Below are 13,772 nucleotides of genomic sequence, written 5' to 3'. Positions count from 1 at the left end.
AACAATGAGCTACTGCATATAAAGTAGTATCTCCATTATAAAAAGAAACCTCAGCACATGTGAAAGAAAAATATCACCCTGAAACCAAAGTGAAAACAGATTGAAATCAGAATAATAAAATAAAATCCTCATTTAGACCTTTATTCCCACGCAATGCTTGTGTGTGAGCATTTATAATGTGGAGTGGAAATTAGGAAGAAGTCTTAGAAACCAAACACACAAAGTCTGCAATAGAACAGAAATGTGAAATTGTTTGATACCACCTGCTGGTTACTGCTAGGAACAGCAAAAACAACAGACATTTTGATAAGTGTGGTTTCCACCACCCTCTTCAGCCCAATGGACAGAGAAATACCTCCCCTCGAAACAAACAAACGAACAAACAAATGATAAGGTTTACAAATACAGTTTAAGTGCACTATGAAAAGTTGCAATTTTATTTTTATTTTTAAGGTTGATATTTTAAGTTATAACTGTACTACATCTGAATGATAAAAATCTTGAAATTTTTATGTGTTAGAGACAAAAATTAGAACTTGTATAATGTATCTGTCATAAAATCTAATTAACTCAAACCCCGCTAATTGAAAATTTGTGAGACTTTAGAAACTATTGATTATAATCCAGGAGAAAATGTTTGAAAGGTTAATTATAGTGTGGACAATACTGTGAGGGATTATAAATTTTTCTGTTTGCTCATCTAAATATATCATGGATTTTAATAAATCCAAAACTCATATCTCTCTCCCCTAATCCTTTTCTTCCTAACGCCCTTTTCTTGGTAAAAATCTCCTAAAATCTAAAGGAAGCCATTTTCATATTTCAGGTTGAAATTGCGGTGACATGTGTATTCTGTCAGTCTGAGCAACATACCGTTTCCTCTACCTAGATTTTTTTCCTTGTTTCTCATCCCGCTTTTTTTTTTTTTTTTTTTTTTTTTAGCTAACTCCAATTTCTTCTCTTAATAAATTATTGGGTACTTACTAAATGCCAGATACTTTTATAGGCATTGAGAACACACCAAAAAAGAAAATGGCAAAGATTCCTCCACCCAAGGAGTGAACAGCCTACTACTGTTGTAGCACACATGGCTCCATTTGTTCCTTCTGCAGGATTTCAACCTTGAAGGCACTTGTGACTTGGTCCTATTCAGACCTCTATCAGATCATGATCATTTTGAATTTTCTATTGGTTTACATGAGTGTATACCCCAGCCAACTATATGGATTAAAACCTGTGTGTCTCCTCCCCAAAATGTAAAAGGGTGCTCAGTAGTGGGTAGGAGGTCATTAAATGAATAATATTTATTAAAACCACTTTCCTAATGATCTGTAATTGATAACCATTGATCTATTAGGATAATTACAAGAATTCTATTCTTCCATTTATAAAGCAAGTATGCATTTGGTCCCCCTTTTGTGCTGGGCACTGTGGAGCTGTGAATGGAATGTGAGCAAAACCAAATAAGTTAGACTTTTTTAAAAAGCACAATGTAAACTAACATTACATCTGGTCAGGGTTGATGATGAATTTTAATTAGGTGATCTACCTAGACTGGGATATTGAATTAGGCTACTCTAAGAAAATACAAGGAAAGTTAGAGTGGTCACCAGACAAGAGAAAATAACCAGACTTAGGGAAAAGAATGCACAGAAGCCCAGGGGCATGGTGAAGATGAAATTTAAGAAGGAAATGAAGCTTGCAAGGTGGGAAGGCAGAAAAAATGGTTTCCTGGAAGATGAGGCCAGAGAAAAGAGCAGGAGTCAACTATTCACAGCCTGTAAGATTGTGTTAAGGTGATAGAACTTCTTTTTAGGAGCAATGGGAAACCATTATATACATGGTTCATTTTAAACAGGGTAGTGACATGATCAGTATTTCTTGTTTAAAAGATTACTTTGACTATATTGTTTCTCTTGTTAAGGTGGTTGTTTTTTCTTCTCTTGTTTTTTCCAACATTTTTTCTTTGTTTTTGCTTTACTGCAGTTCGAATATGGTATGTTTTTCATTTGTTGATTGCTTTTTTGTTTGTTCATTTTATTTTTTATAGTTATCTTCCTTGGTGTTCTTTGAGTTTTCTCGATCTATGGTTCGTTCATTAATATTAGGAAAGTTCTCAGCGATTATTACGTCAAATATTTCTTCCGCTCTGTTCTCACTTTCTTCTTCTGACATTCAAATTGTACATAGGTTATACCTGTTGAAATTATACCATGGTTCCTGGATGTTTTGTTCTGTTTCGTTGTTATTGTTATTGTTTATTCAATTGTTTTTCTTTGGACACGTTGAGTTCCTTGAGGAGCCCATTAGAGGTATTCCTCATTTCTGTTACTGTTTTTTTTTTTTAAATTTCTATCATTATTTTTGATTCTTAGAGGTTCCATTTCTTTGCTTATGTAACATATCTCTTTTTTATATTGTTTACCTTATATAATAATGATATTAACATATTTATCAGTTATTTTAAATTCCTTGTCTATTAATTCCAACATTTATGCCATATCTAGTCTGGTTCTATTGTTTTCTTTTCACCTATAGAGTATGTTTTTGGTTTTTGTTTTTCATTTTTCCTTTGGCATGCCATCTAATATATTTTCTTTTTCCTCTCAGTTTTATTGAGACATAATTGACATACATCAGTCTAATTTTTTGTTGTAAGCTGAACATGTTGATTTGGGTAATAGGAACTGAGATAAAAAGAACTTTAGTGTAGGGTTTATGTTAATCCAGCTGAAAGTTGAAGTGTGTTTAATGTTTTCTGTAGTTACAGGTGCCACAGGACTCAAGTGCCTTTTGTGTTCTTATTGTGGTTTTCCCTTTTGACTTTGGACTTTCCTAAGTACTCCTCTTCCCAGAGTCTTGTCTTCAGCTCTTTCTGCTCTAACCTACTGCTATTCTACTGGATCCTTGCTGTTTTGGTTGATACAGTGTACAAAATAAAGGGCTGTTCTAAAATCTTCTGCTCAAATCTCAGTTTCTAGAGGTCCTATATATCAAGCTATAACCTTCACAAATGTTTCGCCACCCATACAGATTTATTCCCCATTTTCTTTACTCCCTTTTCTGGCTGCAACATGCGCCATCTATTCCTTTGAAGCTTTGATCTGATGACAGGGTTTCATTTCCTCATATCCCCATAGATGAAAGGGTAAGGCTAGAAAGAATGGAGTGGAGTGCCCTTTATGAGCTGGGATGAGGGATGAGTCTCTAGCCAAGTCCCTTCCTTGACCATAGGCTTTTGTTATGGAGAAGGTTCTGGTTTATTTCAAAACAATATCTCTTCCTTGCTCCTTCCCTTAACACAGTCAAAAAGGATTATTTTTCAGACCTTAACCCTAAGAATTCCTTGGTGGGATTTCTGGAGGTAAAACTCATGAATATGTGGAGCTTCCCCGTAAGACTGTGGCCTTAGGAGTTTGTCGCTCTCACACACACTCAATCTCCAGCAATTCATCAAAATGATTATTTGAGTGCCTCTACCAGTGTATAATGCTTCAGCAGCATCTCTTCTAGGTTAAACAAAAAATCTTAGCTGTCTCTCTCTGAATGAGAGCAATTTGGGATGGTGGTTTGCCTGTCACCTCAATTCTCTTCTGAATGCAATGAAAGTATTTAATTTGCAGTTTGTTCAGCTTTCTCTTGTTATAGGAATGGAAGTGAGAACTTGTGAGCTCTTCACTATCAGCTCTGAAAACTAAGCTTAGTGCTTTGATTTTAATACATGATTTTCTGTAACTTCCCATGTTATTAGTCAGATAGCTATTTTTTTTTTCTCCTTTAGTTTTAGGTTGTATTCTGAGTAATTAAATTTGACAGATAATTAGAAAAAATTAGGTAATACTTAGCAAGGTAACGAATCAATAAAATATAAGCAACCTTCTGGAAGTAAAAAATGAACTGATTTCAGCAGATGACTGATAGTCAACAAGGCAAATTCGTAAATCTCTAAATTTGGCCAGCATAATTAAATTGGAAGCACAGGTGCTCTAATGGTTCACTGCATTCACACTAACTATCTTAAAAGGGGGGACTTTAAAAGCATATAAAATGGATTACAATGTGCTATAATGTCAGATTATTGTTATAATATTATTATAACTACATCATTTTAAAATGATTGGATAGGAAAAGTTAAGAAATCAGCCAAGTTTTTAATTGATATATACTTGATTTATTGTCAGTTTTCTTAATATACTTTTTTTTTTCTCACTAACTGTCTTGACTATATTTTTGGAAAAAACAGGACTTATACAATTTGGCCCAATTTCTTAATGCTTTCACCACAGTATTAGCAAAATCATATTGTTTAAAATTAAAAGTGAGAATAAAATTCATGCAATAATGTTACTAACATTAATTTAACATCTATGCATACTGGCTATTAAATTAGTAAAATGCTAAACACCTTAATGGATATAGACTGAAATTTATTTGCAATAAATAGGAATGTACATACGCATATACTCATATGAATATCCTGGAACTCTGAAGAATCAGTGGTGGAGCCTCAAGCTGTAAGGAATAGTTATTACACCAGATCTGGACTGAGAGCCCCTTTCATGTCACCAGAGCACCCTGCACCTTCCTAGAACATATCATAATATATGCAATTGTTTACCTGCCAATCTCCTCATACAGACTGTAGCCTCTGTGAGGGTATAGATCCTCTTTTGTATTTACATTATATGTGTAAGGCCTAGCACAGTACCTGGCATATCTTTTGAACTGAATGAATGAATAAGTATATTTATGAAGCAAATACACCTATTTGTGTAGCTACAGACATAGAAATGAGTGGATATGTTTGTGTATGTTTGGGGTTAAATACAAAAACACACAAAAGTAGCCTCATGATAGCTAGTTTTTCTAGAATCCAATGACTAGAGAAACAGATGTCTGGGTAGATATGGGGATAGGGAAATGTATAATCATTCTGGCACAGGTTTTAAACATGTTATGTGTACTACTTAAAATATTATATATGTAATATTTTATATATCCACACATGCATATATATGTAGTGTATATATAGTATACATGTACTATATATTATTATGTACATAATATATATATATTATATTACATGTATATAATCTAACTAAAGTTAAGTCATAGAAAAGGTATTAAGCTAGGCACCAGCTAAAAACTATTCTCTGGAGTGAATAGTTGAGGACAGTATTGAAGACCATACTGTCCTCAAGTAGTAGAGGTGGGATACAAACCCATGCAGTCTGCCTCAAAAGCCCACACTCTTCTCTAAATTATCCTCCCCAACATATAAAGGGTATTCTCTTTCAATGTCTATTGTATGTCCGTGTCATGTATTTTTCAATATCGTAAATCTAACCCTTATGTTTAAGTACTGCAGCTCATAAGATCTTTACAAATTCATATCATGCATAAGATTCTTCACTGCCGTAATTTGAGGAAGCACCAAGGTAAAATGCTAACTACATGTCTGCACCCCCGTTATCCCTCTTCCTTCCCCCTACCACTGGGGTGATACCAAACTCCAATAGGCCCCAACAGTAACAATATATAAAATTGACCAACAGATATTCATTTTTCCCTTTTCTCTCTCTGTCTCTCTGAGCCTCAGTGCCTTCATCTCTAAAATGGGAATTATAATATACATCATATAGACTTGAACATTTAACAATATATGCAAATGACCTATATAGAATTTGTCAGATAAAGAGCACTATGGCTTCCCTGATATTTCTGAGTACATTAAGACCCAAAGTATGGATAAAGAATCTAAGAATCCAAAACAAGAATAAGGAGTCCCATCTAGTGGTGGTTTAGGAAAAATCAAAGAACATTTAGGAATTATAAAATTTAAATTGTTATCTAAAAGCCTTGGGAAATTTTATTTTAGTTATCCATTTCCCACCTTGAGAAATAGTTTATTTGCCTTACAAGGAACGAGAAAGAAGAAACTCTATTCTTCCACTGTTCCAAGAAAGGCTGAAATATTGTCAAAGTCGATACACATGCATCTGGCCTTATTAAATAACTTTATTTCACCCAGTCTGAACTATTCTGTTCCTAGATTTCTAAGAGAAGATGATTCAACTCTTTCAAGCATAATTTGATAGTCTGATGCTATCAAATGGATTCATCCTTGTCATTATGACTTAAGACCAATCTCTTGTAAGAACTAACCATCAATCACAATTTCGTACATTTGAGAGGTGACTTCCAAGAAATTTAGCATGGTTTACATTTGATCTCAAATAAAACAGGAATGAAGTAGAAGTTCTGGATTAAGTTAAGGGTGGATCTAAAAATGGTTGAATACAACCTGCCAGGGATATCACTACGGGGCCCGGCACCAATGCTCTGTTACTCAAAAAGGTCCAATTTAATGTAACTATTAAATGTTATAGTAATTGTTATGAATTACACATTTGTCTTTCTCTAAAGTGTATATATTGAAATCTAAGTCTCAATGTGACGGTATTTGAATAGTGGAGCCTTTGGGAGGTGATTTGATCGTGAGAGTAGGGCCTTCATGGATGGGATTAACGTTCTTATAAGACAAGGCCAGAGACCTAGCATACTCTCTTTCCTCCATGCGAGGATACAATGAGAAGTCAGCAGTATACAACCCAAAATAGGGCTCTCACTAGAACCCCAGCACGCTGGCACCCTAATCTCAGATTTCCAACCTTCATAACTGTGAGAAATAAACTTCTATTGCCTATAAGACACCCAGTCTATGGTATTTTGTTAAAGCAGCTTGAACTAAAACAGAATATTCTGATTTCTTGAGTTTAAAAGAAAATAATAAATTCAGTATGATGACAGTAAGACAATAAAAGAACAGGAGACAACAGAAAATACTGTCTCATATAAGGTACTCGTTGTTTCCAAACTCTTTTACTATTTCGATCTTGCAATTGCATTGCCATAAAACGCAGGGCGACTGTTCAAGTGGTAATAGTTTAGTGACTTCTCATAGCTCCCTGAGGTGATTTAACTGAGGAGATATTATGTTATTTGTGATGAATAATGCATTATTAAAGATTTTTTTTTTTCAGAAAAAGTCACCTAAGTGGAAAACATTTCCTTAAAAGACTAGTGCATATTTGAAAATAAATAATAGCTTTTATTCTTTCTTTTGAAAGTTAAAAAACTAAGAATAAGTATGCACTCAAATTTTGCTATAGTGAAAGTACATCTTTAATGACCTAAACTTGTATAAAGAATAAAATAATCAAAGTAGGAAAAGCCATATTTTTTGTTATTTCAAAGTTTAATGAAACAAAAATTATATTTTAAAAAAACTCAAAACAAAACAAAAGAATGATAAAAATCCTTGTTTAGAAATACCTGAAATCTCCCTTATCAAGCTTTCACAAATCAATTCCAAGACAAAGTATATTATAGAGAAATGGTAGTAATCAAGTTTTTCACGTCAGATTAAACAGAAGTTTTGAATATCCAGGTGAACCTATTATAAGTAGCTATACTTTTTAAGACATGAATTAACTATCCTAATTTGGGTTAAAAATACAGAATATGACACCTGGGCAGAATGAACTTTGAAAAGCCATGTAGTATATTAGTTGCTATAACCTAATCTGACAGTATGAACTTCTAGGCAAGGCACAGGGCAAGGAATTTGAAACACTCCAGTAAGCAACTGCTGATACTAATGGTTAACAAGAATTCAAATCTGAATGTTCATCTCAAGTTCTGGTCTACGTCTGGTAAGCCTGCCTCACCCATGTAATCACCCAGGATATTTCTGACTTCAGACTCTAAAGAGAAAGAAAAAGTAGTTTGATGTCACAATGATACAGTACAATAAAATGAAATCATTAGAGTTGGAGAGCTATAAGGTCAAATTCTTTCTTTATTATTGGCCTGCTGTATGATAATGGAAAAGTGCATTAACAGCTCCTGGTTTTAATGTTCTTGTTTGTAAATGGGGAACAGTTCCTTTCCTAACTGAGGCTTTTTTGTTTTTTCAGAATTTAACAATGAGTAAATCTGAAGTGCCTACACAGTATATAATGTATAAAAGGTGCTCAACAAATGCTATTTAATTTTTTTCCTCATCACTATTACTACATGGATTTCAGTGTAGGAAGTGAGGTTGGATAAATTGCCCATGACTTCAATGGTCATAACTGTATTGAAGTGATATTTTCACACCCTAGAAAAATCTAAAAAAAAAAAAAAAAAAAATCATGCACAAAACCCTTTTAATTCTCCTCCTATACCTATATTAATAATTCATTCTCATCAGTCAAGCTTAACTTGTCCACATATATTCCCGAAACATTTTTTAAACCCGCCTCTAGACTAGAACTCACTAGGCTTTCTAATTTTCCTTGCCATGGCTTATTAATGTATTTTGCTTCAGTCATTTTCCTAATTGGCAGTGGCTGACTATGATGAGTCTCTGACAGCAGGGAGGAGGGTGGCTGGTGGGCTGGCAGCTTGCTGATTAGCATGTGCTGCCTTGTGCCAAAGTCAATTCTGGGATGCCAGGTGTGCCGCCTGTTAGCACTCCACAGCCCATGCCTTGTGGAAGACAGAGATTTGGAATGAGTTTTGCAGAGGCTGTTTCTGCCTGCACAGGCTTTCTGTTCATTGGGTCCATATCCTGCTATCATCTACTCCCGCTGCTACTTTCTCACTACTTTTCAATGAAAACCATCTATGTCTCCTTCTAAGGCTGCCCCAACTCACTCTCACACTTACTCTCTCTCTCTCATTTAATTTTTCAGCTTTATTGACATATCATTGACAAATAAAATTGTAGTATATTTAAATGATACAATGTAATGAATTAATATACATTGTGAAAGTATATTTAAATGATACAATTTAATGAATTAATATACATTGTGAAAGTATATTTAAATGATACAATGTAATGAATTAATATACATTGGGAAAGTATATTTAAATGATACAATTTAATGAATTAATATACATTGTGAAAGTATGTCTACCATAGTTAATTAACACATTCATTACCTCACAGTACCTCTTTTTTTCTCTCTTTTGGTGAGAACACTCAAGTTCTATTTTCTTAGCAAATTTCAATTATACAATACAGCATTATCAACTATAGTCACCATGTTACACATTAGCATCTCCGTCCTTATTTTATCTTACACCTAAAGTTTGGACCCATTTACTAGCCTCATTCTTTTTCCCAAACCTCAGCCACTGGCAACCATCATTCTACTCTGTTTCTATAAGTTTGATTTTCTCTCTCTTTGCTTTTGCTTTTTTAATTTTTATTTTGGCCCAATTTTCATGGAATGTTCTTTCCTACCTCTGCATGCCTTGATCATAGGCTACAAATCCAATGTACAAAAGAACTAAATAAAAAAAATAAATAAACTAGTAATGTGGACAATAGTGAATGACAAGGGCTATGGAAAACTAGAGATTACAAGCCCAGCTATTCAGTTCCCATCCAGGGTTGCCATTCGAGAATATGAGTTTCTGTTTTACTGAATTTTCTGATTTTTCAATTAGCTTTTTTAAAACAATGGAAACAACTACACATATAATATGCACACAGAATTGTTTTATATAAAGGCAATAAAAGTAGCTGTATGAGATTCAGCAGTTAGTTCAGACAAAGTGTAAGAAATAGGCAGGTGTATAATTATGAGAATTAGTTAAAACTTCGTAGAAGTGGAAATTATAAGGTCAGGCTAAAGAAATTCGAATTCATGAAACACACGAACCACTTGGATTAACAGTACATTCTACAGTATACTTGGCTCTCAAGAAATAACTCAATTTTTCATTTGTTGAATATATAAGATAATAAGTGTATTTTTTAATATTTAAGAAACCCTATACATGTGTTGTTTCATGGATCCTCTTAACATCACTATGAGGTAGATAGCATATGTTTTACATGCATTTGCAGCACAGAAAATCTAGAGTTTAGAGAGGTTGCATACTTACTTAATCTAGAAGCGGAGTCAGGACCTGAGAGAAACTCTCTTTATTCCTGTTGCAATATTCTTTCAAATATATTGCAAGTACTCAATAGTGTCAGTTGTTTTATTATTAAAGGAAAATATTCTAGATTCATTACTTCAGATCATGATTATCTCTTCATTAAACTGTAGTACCTCATTATTAAGGATTTGTCTGCACAATAGGTGACTGATTTTTTAAAAGTTGTAGTGGACTCCTTATCTACCAATTCTATGATCACCTATAGTATATAGCTGTGTTTCATATAACAGGTACACACAGTCAATTTTCTGGGTAGTTTTCTAGAATGAAATTAAAAGTCATGTTTTTCACTCACCAACTGCACTGTAAACAAGGCATTTCTAATAGTAAATAACTTGTTGGACATGCTGGTGAGGAGGAAGCAATGGCCCAGAGTAGTACTAACTGTTGAGACCTATGAGGAATTATGCAATGATGAGGGAAACAGGGTAAAGGGAAAGTGAGACAAGAGAGAAGAAAGAACGGGGACTAGAGACAATATTGACAGAGGTATGAAGAAAGCAGACATATTGATAACTTAAAATGATGACTTAGTAATTAGATACTTACTATTTTATTCATAATATATACTGTACGTATAATAAAGAATTTTAACCTTATCCAGGAGAGGTTGATCTTTGCCCTCAGTTTCTGGGAATATTTCTCTGTTTTGGAATTCACTTCTGAATGGAGTAGTTTTGTTTGCCTGGGGGCTTTGGGCCAGCCAGATAGTAACAACTGGATTTAGGGTGTCTTTGGATCATGCTTATCAGCTTGCCTCCTTGAGTTGATGAAAACAGATCACCCATAAGACCTGTCAACAGTGCCCATGTGACAGAGCCCAAGACAGACTCTGGATACCAAGGTGCAAGAGCTTTCCTGGTTGGCAGTATTCTGTCAACACATTGTCACACATCAATGCCAGGAAAACAATGCTGTTCATGACTCTATGGGGAGAAGACAATGGAAGCTGTGAATTTAGAACTTGGCCTGGGGCATACTCTATGTGCTTCTTCCTTTGGCTGTTTTTAATCTGTATCTTTTTCTCATCATAAATCATAACTATGTCTGTAATATCTTTCAATGTGTTCTATGAGGCCTTCTGGTAAATTAGCATCTCTGAGGATGGTTCTGGGAATCCCCTGAACTTCCAGTTAGTGTCAAAATCATTGCAGCTCTCTGCATGATTGTGTTCCTTCTAAACTTCAAAGTGGGTTAACCTATTGCAATGGATAATTTTTATTTGTTTATTTTTTGCTCAATATCTATCCAACCTTAGATGGAAATGCACTCTGATATTTTAATTAAGAAAATCAAGAAACTAACTCACCTACACTTTTAGTCTATATGATTTGGTCTTGCTAAACTAACTCTAATTAAACTCATAAATGTATCTGTTTATCATTTTTATCTATTTATCTATCTATCTAACTAGTTATCATCTATCATCTCTATCTATTATCTATCATGTATATAGGTCTATATGATTCTATCTAAAATTATTTTTAATTTACTTACTTATTTTATCAGTATTAGACAGGTCAAGTAAACTGATCTGAGGATTGGCCACAAGATTTATTGTTCATTAGTTAAAAAAAAAAAAAGGTAAAAATAACTGCTGTTACAAGGATGGTTCAACACAATCAATTTGATCAATATGTACACCACATAAACAAAATAAAGGATAAAAAAATCATTTGATTATATCAACAAATGCAGAAAAAGCATTTGACATTTTACAGCATCTATTTATGATTAAAAAAATAAAATGAGTATAGAATGATAGTACCTCAAAATAACAAAGGCTATATATGATAAACCCTTGGCTAATGTCATACTTAATGGTGAATAATGAAAGCTTTTCCTTCAAGAGCAGGAACAAGACAAGGATGCTCTCTCACCACTCTTATTCAACATAATATTGTAAGTCTTAGCTAGAGCAATCAGGCAAGAGAGAGAAACAAAAGGCATCAAAATTGGGAATGAAGAAGTCAAATAGTCACTTTTTGCAGGTGGTATTCTTTTTATAGAAAACCCTAGTAGAAGACTCTACTAAAAATTACTTGAAATGATAAGCAAATATAGTAAAGTTGCAGGATAGAAAATCAATGTTTAAAAATTCTTTATGTTCCTAGATACTAATAACAAAAAATAAAAATTCCTTTTACAATTACAACAAAAAGAATAAAATACCTAGGACTATTCTTAGCAAAGGATGTGAAGGACCTATACACTGAAAACTACAAGACATTAAAAGAAATTGAAGAACACACACACAAAAATGAAAAAGTATTTCATGTCCATGGACTGGAAGAATTGACTTAGTTAAAATGGCCAAGCAATATACAGATTTAATGCAATCCCACCAAAATCCCAATGACATTTTTTGAAGAAAGAACACAAAAATCATAAGATATGTATGGAACCACAGAAGACACTGAATAGTGAAAGCAATCCCGAGAAAAAAGAACAAGGTTGAAGGTATACACTTCCCATCTTCAAATTATATGACAAAGCGATAATAATCAAAACAACATGGTATTGGCAGAAAAATAGACACAGACAAAATGGAACAACATTGAGAGCCCAGAAATAAACTGAAATAATAAATATAGGCAAATAATTTTCAACAAAGGAACCAAGAATATCAACTGGAGAAAGGAAAGCCTCTTCAATAAATGGTGCTGGGAAAACTCGAAAACCATATATAAAAGAATGAAACTAGACTGCTATCTTTCAACATATACCAGAATTAACTCAGTATGGATAAACAACCTAAGTATAAGACCTGAAACAATAAATTGTACAGAAGAAAACATAAGTACTAAACTCATGGACCTTGGATTTAGAGAAGATTTTATTAATTTGAACTCCAAGGCAAAGGAAGTAAAAACAAAAATAAATTAGTCGGGCTATATCAAACTAAAAAGCTTCTGCACAGCAAAATTAATCATCAACAAAACAAAGAAGCAACCAAATGAATGGGAGAAGACATTTGCAAACAACACTTCTGATAAGGGGCTAATATGCAAAATATACAAAGAACTCATACATCTCAACAACAAAAAAACAAACAATCCAATTAAAAAATGGACAGAAACCTGAACACTTTTCCCAAGAAGATATACAAATGGCCAGCAGACATATAAAAAGATACTCAACTTCACAAACTCTTAGGAAAATGCAAATCCAAATCATAGTGAGATACCACCTTATACATGTTAAAATAGCTGTTATCAACAAAATAATAACAAGTGTTGGAGAGGCTGTGGGGTAAAAAGAACACTCATACACTGCTGGTGAAAATGTAAATTGGTACAACTACTACGGAAAACAGTACAGAGGTTCCTCGAATAATTAAGAATGAAATTAGCCTATGACCCAGCAATCCCTCTTCTTGGTGTGTATCCCCCAAATTCAAAAACAATTATCTGTAAAATATGTGCACCTCTATATTCATTGCTGCTTTATTCACAGTGGCCAAGACATAGAAACAACTGAAGTGTCCTTTAATAGAGAATTGGATAAATAATATGTGGTACACATATAAAATGAAATATTACTCATTCATAAGAAAAGATAAAATACTGCCATTTGCAACAACATAAATGGATGTTGAGATTATCATGCTAAGCAAAATAAGTCAGACAAAAAAAAACTGAGAATCATATGATTTCATTCGTATGTGAGATATAATACTGAAAGCAAAAAACAAAGACATACAAACAAAAACTCATAGACACGGACAACAGTTTAGTGGTTACCAGAGGAAAAGAAGGGAGGAGGAGAGT

At 33.6% G+C, this 13,772-nt stretch overlaps 1 protein-coding gene across 4 annotated transcripts in view; it reads right to left on the bottom strand.

The window, feature by feature from the left end:
* GABRA2 (gamma-aminobutyric acid type A receptor subunit alpha2) overlaps positions 1–13,772 on the bottom strand; it is a 120,418-nt gene that overhangs the window by 14,089 nt on the left and 92,557 nt on the right. The window lies entirely within an intron of this gene.

The sequence above is a fragment of the Rousettus aegyptiacus genome, unplaced genomic scaffold, assembly GCF_014176215.1.
Source record: "Rousettus aegyptiacus isolate mRouAeg1 unplaced genomic scaffold, mRouAeg1.p scaffold_m13_p_10, whole genome shotgun sequence".
Taxonomy (NCBI): domain Eukaryota; kingdom Metazoa; phylum Chordata; class Mammalia; order Chiroptera; family Pteropodidae; genus Rousettus; species Rousettus aegyptiacus.
Note: the sequence above shows the minus strand (reverse complement) of the source record. Positions and strands in the feature narration are given on the sequence as shown.